The sequence below is a fragment of the Salvelinus sp. IW2-2015 genome, linkage group LG36 (assembly GCF_002910315.2).
Source record: "Salvelinus sp. IW2-2015 linkage group LG36, ASM291031v2, whole genome shotgun sequence".
Lineage (NCBI taxonomy): Eukaryota > Metazoa > Chordata > Actinopteri > Salmoniformes > Salmonidae > Salvelinus > Salvelinus sp. IW2-2015.
In genome coordinates, this window is record NC_036875.1 from 40,287,465 (window position 1) to 40,296,029 (window position 8,565).

An 8,565-nucleotide genomic window follows, 5' to 3' on the forward strand; every position below is an offset into this window, starting at 1 on the left:
ACTACATTACATTCAGGTTTCATTTCTTAAACAATCAATACCTCTGATAGATAATGAATGACCTCTGACCTCTGATAGATAAGATCACATCATACTTTATTCACATCCTTGTGTTTACAGCAAAGTGTCCAGACCAGACAAAACTGGCTGTCCACGTTTTTGAGGTGATGAAGATGTCGATAAAGATGAGGTAAGTGAATGTCTGCTAGTGAAGGTACAAATAACAAACTATTTAGCTAAGCCACTTGTGTTTATTCCTATCAGCACACAGATCTTAAGTTTTTACCTCAACTCTTGACCCTCAGCCTGCCACATGCTCCATGTACAATAATCCTCCATACACGACAGACAGACAGACAGACAGCAGACAGACAGACGAGACAGACAGACAGACAGACAGACAGACAGACAGAACAGACAGACAGAACAGACAGACAGACAGACAGACAGACAGAACAGACAGACAGACAGACAGACAGACAGACAGACAGACAATAATTAATGAAATGTTCATGCTCCTCTAAGACAGTCCAGCAGCTTTCTACACTGCCCAGAAGGCCCCGTATCTAAACTCTTTACTCCTAGAAACTGTATACCTAGAAGAACACCCCTTCTGAGTCTCACAAGCATCAGATCCTATTTCAGTTTTCATTCAGACTACGACTATTGGCTTTCCTGGTCCAATCACAAGTGTTAAATGTCTCCGCAAAATATGAAAGATTCTGGTCTAAACAGCACATATGTGCCTAAATAGTACATTTTGTGTCTAAATAGCAGGTGTTGTGTCTAAATAGCACATATTATGTCTAAATAGCACCTGTGTGTCTAAAAAGCATGTGGTGTCTAAATAGCACCTGTGTGTCTAAATAGCCACCTGTTGTTTAATCACATTATGTCTTAATAGCACATTTTGTTATTGTCAAATTAGCCATGTGTGTCTAAAATAGCATTTGTTATATGTCTAAATAGCATGTTGTGTCTTAATAGCACGTGTTATGTCTAAAGTATAAAGGGTAATTAGCTGCAAGATTTTGGTTCACTGGCCACCTCTCAAATGGTCTCAGGTTTTCTATTTTTCTTCTCATGCAGAAGTTCATGTGTTCATGGTCCGAGGTTCCTCACTCCTTACAGCTCATGGGTTTGGCCCTTTTTGTTGTGAGCAAATTATTTTACATTTAGTGACTGCCTGATTTATACAACTGTGAAACCGTAGCTAGAACCCTTTGGTCTGTGAACCATAGAAATGTCTGATTCTGCTGTGAACAGTGTAAATTAGTCTTTGTTGGCCTTGAAAGGGCTTGTGAGACAGGGAGTCAGTGCACACGAGGGAGGCTATGGAGTCACCTGTGTTCAAGCCAACTCTGAAGAGAGGCTGAATCACGGATGCCTGTAGAACCCTCAGAGGGATGGTGTTCTGCAGAGCGTGACCTGAGGCAGTCTCTTAAACGGCTAGGGTCATGTTGACATTTGCATCTGTCACATACGTGTGAATTATGTCTCCTTTATTTKGTGTCAGACAATGCCCCCTACAGGTCTTTAGAGTAATATTTATCGAGACTTGAGTAACCTTATTCACTTATCTGTGATTTTGGCAAATGGTTTGTTGAGCCGAGAGACTAGCCCAGGTCACCAGAGGTCAGCGCCTGACCACTGAACCCTGCAGTCAAACACAGTACAGTATGAAGATAGGCAGAACCTGCTTCTCCAATAGGAATTCCCGATCATTCTCGATGTTCATAGGCGTCGTGCTAGCTAAGTCTGCCTGGTCTGCTGTCTGCCTGTCTGCTCTGGTCTGTCTCTGGTCTGCCTGGTCGCTTGTGCCTGCCTGGTCTGCACTGGTCTGCTTGTCTCCTGGTTCTGTCTGCTTGCGTCTGCCTGGTCTGCTTGTCTGCCTGGTCTGCCTGTCTGCTGTCTGCCTGGTCCGTTGCTGGTCGCCTGTCTGCTTGGTCTGCCTGTTGCTGCGCTTGTCTGCTGGTCTGCTGTCTGCTGTCGCTTGTCTGCCTTGTCTGCAAGCATTCCCGAAGTCTCGCGATGTTGCGTCTCTGGGTTTAGAAACTCTTGCCTCAGTGACAATTAGATCTGACAGGGGAGGCATTTAGTCTGACAGGGGAGGCATTAGTCTGCAGGGAGGCATTAGTCTGACAGGAGGGCGCATAGATCTGACAGGGAGGGCATTAGATCTCTGACAGGGGAGGGCATTAGATCTGACAGGGAGGCATTAGGTCGACAGGGAGGGCATATATCTGACAGGGAGGCATAGGTCATACAGGGTGCATTAGATCTGACAGGGGAGGGCATTAGCTCTGACAGGGAGGGGCATTAGGTCTAACAGGGGAGCATTAATCTGACAGGGGAGGCATTAGGTCTAACAGGGAGGGGCATTAGATCTACAGGGAGGGGATTGATCGATAACAAGACTCCTCCCAGCTCACCCTTCACCTCACCTCTCTCCCCACCACTGTAGAGAATGTTCCAGCCCAGCACGAGAGTTCCCATCTATAGACCCCTCAGCAGTCTCTTGCAGGGAAGTGGCTGAGCAATGATAGTTAGGAAAGTACCCTTTTCTCCTGAAATCCCCAAATAAGTCCTCACTCACTCACTCACTCACTCACTTCACTCACTCACTCACTCACTCACTCACTCACTCACTCACTCACTCACTCACTCACTCACTCACTCACTCACCACTCACACACACCACACACACACACACACACACACACACACACACACACACACACACACACACACACACAACACACACACACACACACACACACACACACACACACACACACACACACACACAACACACACACACACAGAGAAACCCCGCCCCATGTCTGTCATGTATTTAAAGACAATAGCATTACCACAGGCAGGAGGGGAAAAACGTTTATGGTCGAATGTGTAAATGATTATGAAATATTCGCAGTGTATTGCATCTAAGGTTGATTGATGCAACAGTTTTTGTTCATCTGGTTGTTTGGGTTTCCAGGGAACATTTGCGAGCTTTGGGTTCACTGAAAGTAAAACAAGTAAAAATGTCTGTCCTCTGGGGACTGGTGTCTTCTGGCCAGAGGGTGATGACTGGAAGCAGGCCCTGAACGTTTCCAGACCCTCCTCAGATGAGTCGATGATATGCTCTGCCAACACCTTTAAATACATTTTATTGGATGAGAAAGAGAATAGGAATCATACAAAGTCATATTAAAAACCCATTTCATTATTGTCAGTTTCTAAAAGTATCTGGAACATTGGGTTTTAACTCTGTAGTCTGTCAAAGAGAAGAAGCTTAAACACTCTGGGCATGTGTTCTGATCATGAAGACCTGATGGAGACCAGGCCAGGTGTAAAACGCTGGTGCCCTGTCACCTRTACGCTTACTACTCTCCTAATTGACTTATTTACACAGATCATTTACGCCTATGGAAGTCTTCATGGAATAGAGATGGTAGCCATGTGTTTTCYTCATATGTGCCCTTTGCCAATGGATTGGATGCTTTCATGGTATACCTAAGAACTGGGATGATATGGTCACGTCTCAGTGCAGAAGCCARGGAGAGGGGCTGTTTATTTGGGTTCATAGTGGAGGTTTGTTGAATATGCTGGCTGCTTGTTTGGAATCAAATAGACCTACACTCTTAGAAAAAAGGTGCTTTCTAGAACCTAAAAGGGTTCTTCTGCTATACCAATAGTAGAACCCTTTAAAGAACCCTTTTTGGTTCCTTTCCACATAGGGTTTTACATGGAACCCAAAAGTGTTCTACCTGGAACCAAAAAAGGTTKTACTTGGAACCAAAAAGGGTTATCCTATGAGGACAGGCGAAGAACCCTTTCGGAACCCTTTTTTCTAAGAGTGTACATCAATCAAAGGTTTTTCTCATCTCGTCTTCCATGTCTCCTATACTGACATTTATATCAGCCACAGGATCAAGGGGCGTTGCACAGTTTGGCAGAGAGTGAGCACAGTAATGTGTTGATGTGGTGCAGTGTATGTCATTGTGTACTGTATGTGTGTTGTCTTGAGTGTGTCTGAGCCCATTTCCATGTCTCTTCCAGGACACAACCTCCCTAGGTTCCCAGAAAGGAGGGATCACCAAGCATGGCTGGCTGTACAAAGGCAACATGAACAGTGCCATCAGTGTCACCATGAGGGTGAGTGATCCTAATGAGGATGATGACACTAGCTGTCTCTGTGAGGAATGGTTTTTACACGGTGTACCAGATGTATCGGGATGAGCAATAGTCCGTTCTCGTGTCTCCAGTGACAGATGGAGGAAGCTAGATTTTCATCAACACCATTTATCAGACAAACTGATGGATTTTGTGAAATACTAATGGTGTTGACTTCCTCCTAACCATGCTGGGGCAATTATCTGAGCCCAAATTGTGCCTCTTGTTCTCTAATAATAGAAATGGGATTGTTATTGTTTTACTGTACTTTCCAGTCTTTCAAGAGGAGGTATTTCCACCTAACCCAGCTGGGTGATGGCTCTTACAACCTGAACTTCTACAAGGATGAGAAGATCTCCAAAGAACCCAAAGGAACCATCTTCCTGGACTCATGTATGGGAGTTGTTCAGGTGATATTGTGAACCTTGTATCTGGCAATGTGCTTTGACACCATAATTGTTAACGTTATATGGGATGAGTTCAGGTCATCTAGACGGACATGCTTCCTTTCCAAAGATGTTACTTTCTAGAATATATGTACCTGTGTAAAATCTTATATGTTCAGTAAAACTCAGCACAAGTTAAAGCTAACAACAGAGCATCAATGAGGAAATGTTTCTGTCTGTATCACTGCTGGGACCCTTCCCCAATCCCTATTTATGTCATACTACCATGCACTTTGCAGCAGGCCAGCAATTAATACCACATACTATAGCTAGCAGGCACACATCTCCCAGTCCCAACACAGGCTTGAAGCATCATTATCTGTCTTCTACACACAGATGGATGTAAAGGTTGTGTTTTTACTGACCAAGCATTCAGCTCACATTAATTATCTGTCTTCTACACACAGATGGATGTAAAAGTTATGTTTTTACTGACCAAGCATTCAGCTCACATTAATTATCTGTCTTCTACACACAGATGGTTGTAAAGGTTATGTTTTTACTGACCAAGCATTCAGCTCACATGAATTAGATGCATTAAAAGGAGTCATCAGTGTGGAGTTGAGAGCTCGGCCAGGGCGTCTCTTGTCTCTTGCCCTACGGAAGTGGCTTTTATTTCTGCCAGTGAAGACGAGTGGGAGTGTGTACTTGGTATGGAGTGGATGGCGTGGTCCCTTGAGTGGGTTGGTAAAATATTCAAACCCCTTCCCTTTTTCCACATTTTGTTACATTACAGCCTCATTCTAAAATGGATTAAATACCCCATAAGGACAAAGCGAAAACAGGTTTATATAATTTTTTTCTAATGTTTTACACACAAAAAAAACTGAAATACCTTATTTACATAAGTATTCATACGCTTTGCTATGAGACTTGAAATTGAGCTCAGATGCATCCTGTTTCCATTGATTATCCTTGAGATGTTTCTACAACTTGATTGGAGTCCACCTGTGAGTCCACCTGTGGAGTCCACCTAGAGCTGGCCGCCCGGCCAAACTGAGCAATCAGGGGAGAAGGCCCTTGGAGGTGACCAAGAACCCGATGGTCACTCTGACAYAGCTCAAAGGTCCTCTGTGGACATTGAGAACCTTCCAGAAGGCCTTCATGGTAGAGTGGCCAGATAGAAGCCACTTCTCAGTGAAAGGCACATGACAGCCCACTTGGAGTTTGCCAAAAGGCAACTAAAGACTCTCAGACCATGAGAAACAAGATTCTCTGGTGTGATGAAACCAAGATTGAACTCTTTGGCCTGAATACCTAGCTATCTGTTTCGCCTTGGCTACCCAGCAATCTGTTTAGCCTTGGCTTGCTAGCACGTTAGCTGTACACACACCTGTTTGTATTGATGTCCTGGCCGGTGTGGCCTTGTCTTCTTTACCTTTAGCGAATTGTGTCTGTCGGTCTATGTTTCTTATCTAGGAGTAAACGTATTGCCGTTTGGTTTCGCAGGTTTCTTCAAATGTAATGCTTTGAGCCAATAGCTGGTCTTTTGGAGGTACAGACGGTAAACCTACGGCGCGCATTCCACAACTGAACTGGACCGTAAGGTTGATGACCAAAACATTGCTTTTGTTAAAAAAAAAAAAAAAATCTGTCAACTTTGTACGGAATATTGTATACAAGTTGAAGAACTCCTCGTTTGCCGGCGGATCAAGCTAGTTGACAGAACAGATTATAATGGACACCGGTATGTCGTCTGCGTAGCAGTGGTGGTTTTAATGGACACCGGTATGTCGTCTGCCTAGCAGTGGTGGTTTTAATGGACACCGGAGGGGACTGAGTCTGCCAGCCACACAGAGCTGAGCTCTATAGAACACCAACTATGCGTTATCAGCTCCGAGTCCACTGAGCGAGCTGGCTGCCTAGTAACTAAGACTAGCGTGCATTCCTGCAGGTGCCTGCGCCACCAAAGCCAGCACTGGAGCTGGCTCTTATAAACGGGAAACTAGTCATACCCCAGCATCACTGGCACCGTCGGGAGTCTGAACCATATGACCCCCCCCAGAACCCAGCCCCAGAAAGACTCAGTTATCCTCAAACGAAATTCTGACGTTCACTAACCTACAGGTTCACGAGGCCAGTCAGAATCGTCTAGCAACATATACAGCAAGCAGCCTTCCCGAAACTGGTGTTCAGTCAACCACCAATACACTAACCACCGTGGCTGATTACGGATATGCATCCAGGCTTCTGGTTATTATAGAGTTCATTCAAATGTCCAGGAGATACCTACCTGGAGTCTGAGGTGTAGTCATGTCCACTGTTGTGTAAAACAAACCTCCCCAAAATATTGCCTGAAAATGTTTCTATATATCATAGCTCCACAGTAACATCAGGCTGAGCCTTTCGGCCTGCAGAGAGGGGCCTGCAGAGAGCGAGGTGACGATGGGAGGGAGAGTCATTAGCTCAAGGCCAGTATAGTAAACACTAGTTAATGGGTGTTTAGGGACAGGAGTCAGATGGATTCATCATCAAGGACTAATCAGCAGGCGTTCCCGTTAAATAACCACATACTAACCCTGTGAGTGGAGAGTAGATTCATCACCTATACTGGGTTCATTTAAATAAACCATTAACTGTGAGTGGAGAGTAGATTATCACTTCTACTATACGGGAGGGAGAGAGAGACAGAGAGCAGAAGGAAAGAGGCAAAAGGAGGGCAGAGATGAAGAGGAGAAGATCGGAGAGGAGAGAGGGAGAGGGAGAGAAGAGAGAGGGAGAGATGAGAGAGAGAGAAGGGAGAGAGAGAGAGAGGGAAAAGGAGAGGCGGAGCGGAGAGGAGGAGAGGAGAGGGAAAGGAGGGAGAGGGGAGGAGGGAGAGGAGAGGAGAGAGAGGAGGGGAAAGGAGGAAGGGGGAGAGGAGGGAGAGAGAGGAGAGGGAAGGAGGAAGCGAGAGGAGGGAGGAGAGAGGAGAGAAGGAGAGAGGGAAAGGAGGGAGGGAGGAGAGGAGAGGAGAGTATGGACACGGAATGGAGAGGAATGGAGAGGAGAAGAAGAAGCGACGAAAGAGGAAACGTGAAGAGAGGAACGAGACAAAATGGAGGCGAATAACGCACGAGAGGATAGGCTAACAGTAATTTTAGAGACTGCGAAGAGAGGAGGAGAGACAAAGAAGTAGCATGGACAGCACAGGAGAGGAGATTAATGCCTTAGGAAATCCCTCTCTCTCACTATTCATCATAGGAAAAGTCTGAGTGAGCGGCGTGTGGGAGAACTGGTATTCTGATGGTCAGTGAATAAAGATTCGATTGGTAGATGCTCTCTCAGCTGTCACCAGAACCTCAGTAATACATATGTGCACTACAGAGGGAGGTCCATCTAATCTGAAAGATGAGTCGTGGGCGTGCCCAGTAAGCTTACATACTCTTACTGATCAGTGCATTTTTATTGACTGCGGATGACACGAGAAAACCACTTACGTGTTTTAGCGTGACCTTACGCGATGTGTGTTTAGTCTAATTTACTCAGAGACGAACAGGCGATGAGCAAAAGTCCGCCATGAGACGACACTCTCTTTTAGCAGGCAGAGTGATAGAATAGTAGGAATGTTCATATATGGTCACACACCATAACCCTTCCACTTATTCTCACCTAAGAGCAGATCCCCCTCCGCAAGCCAGGTTCCCCACTTGGTTTATATAGGCACATATCTTCCAATATAATGTCAAATCTCGGCTTAAAAATGAAACCACAGATCAGAGTGAAGGGAGATAGCATGCATTGCAAATTTACAAGCTTACATCTCCCACTTGGCCAGATTCTTTCCACACCAGTACAGTGTCCACTGCTCTAGGCCAATGAACATACCGTGTCCATTAATACCACCACTGTCTACGCAGCGTGATGAATACCGGTGTCCATTAAACCACCACTCTGCCTAGGACAAGACGCTACCGCGTCTGCCATTAAAAACCCACACTGCTAGCAGACGAACAATTACCGT

General features: G+C 45.4%; 1 pseudogene; it reads left to right on the plus strand.

Annotated features, from left to right (window-relative positions):
- The window catches only part of LOC111959519 (dedicator of cytokinesis protein 9-like), a 118,443-nt pseudogene that overhangs the window by 9,433 nt on the left and 100,445 nt on the right, over positions 1–8,565 (plus strand).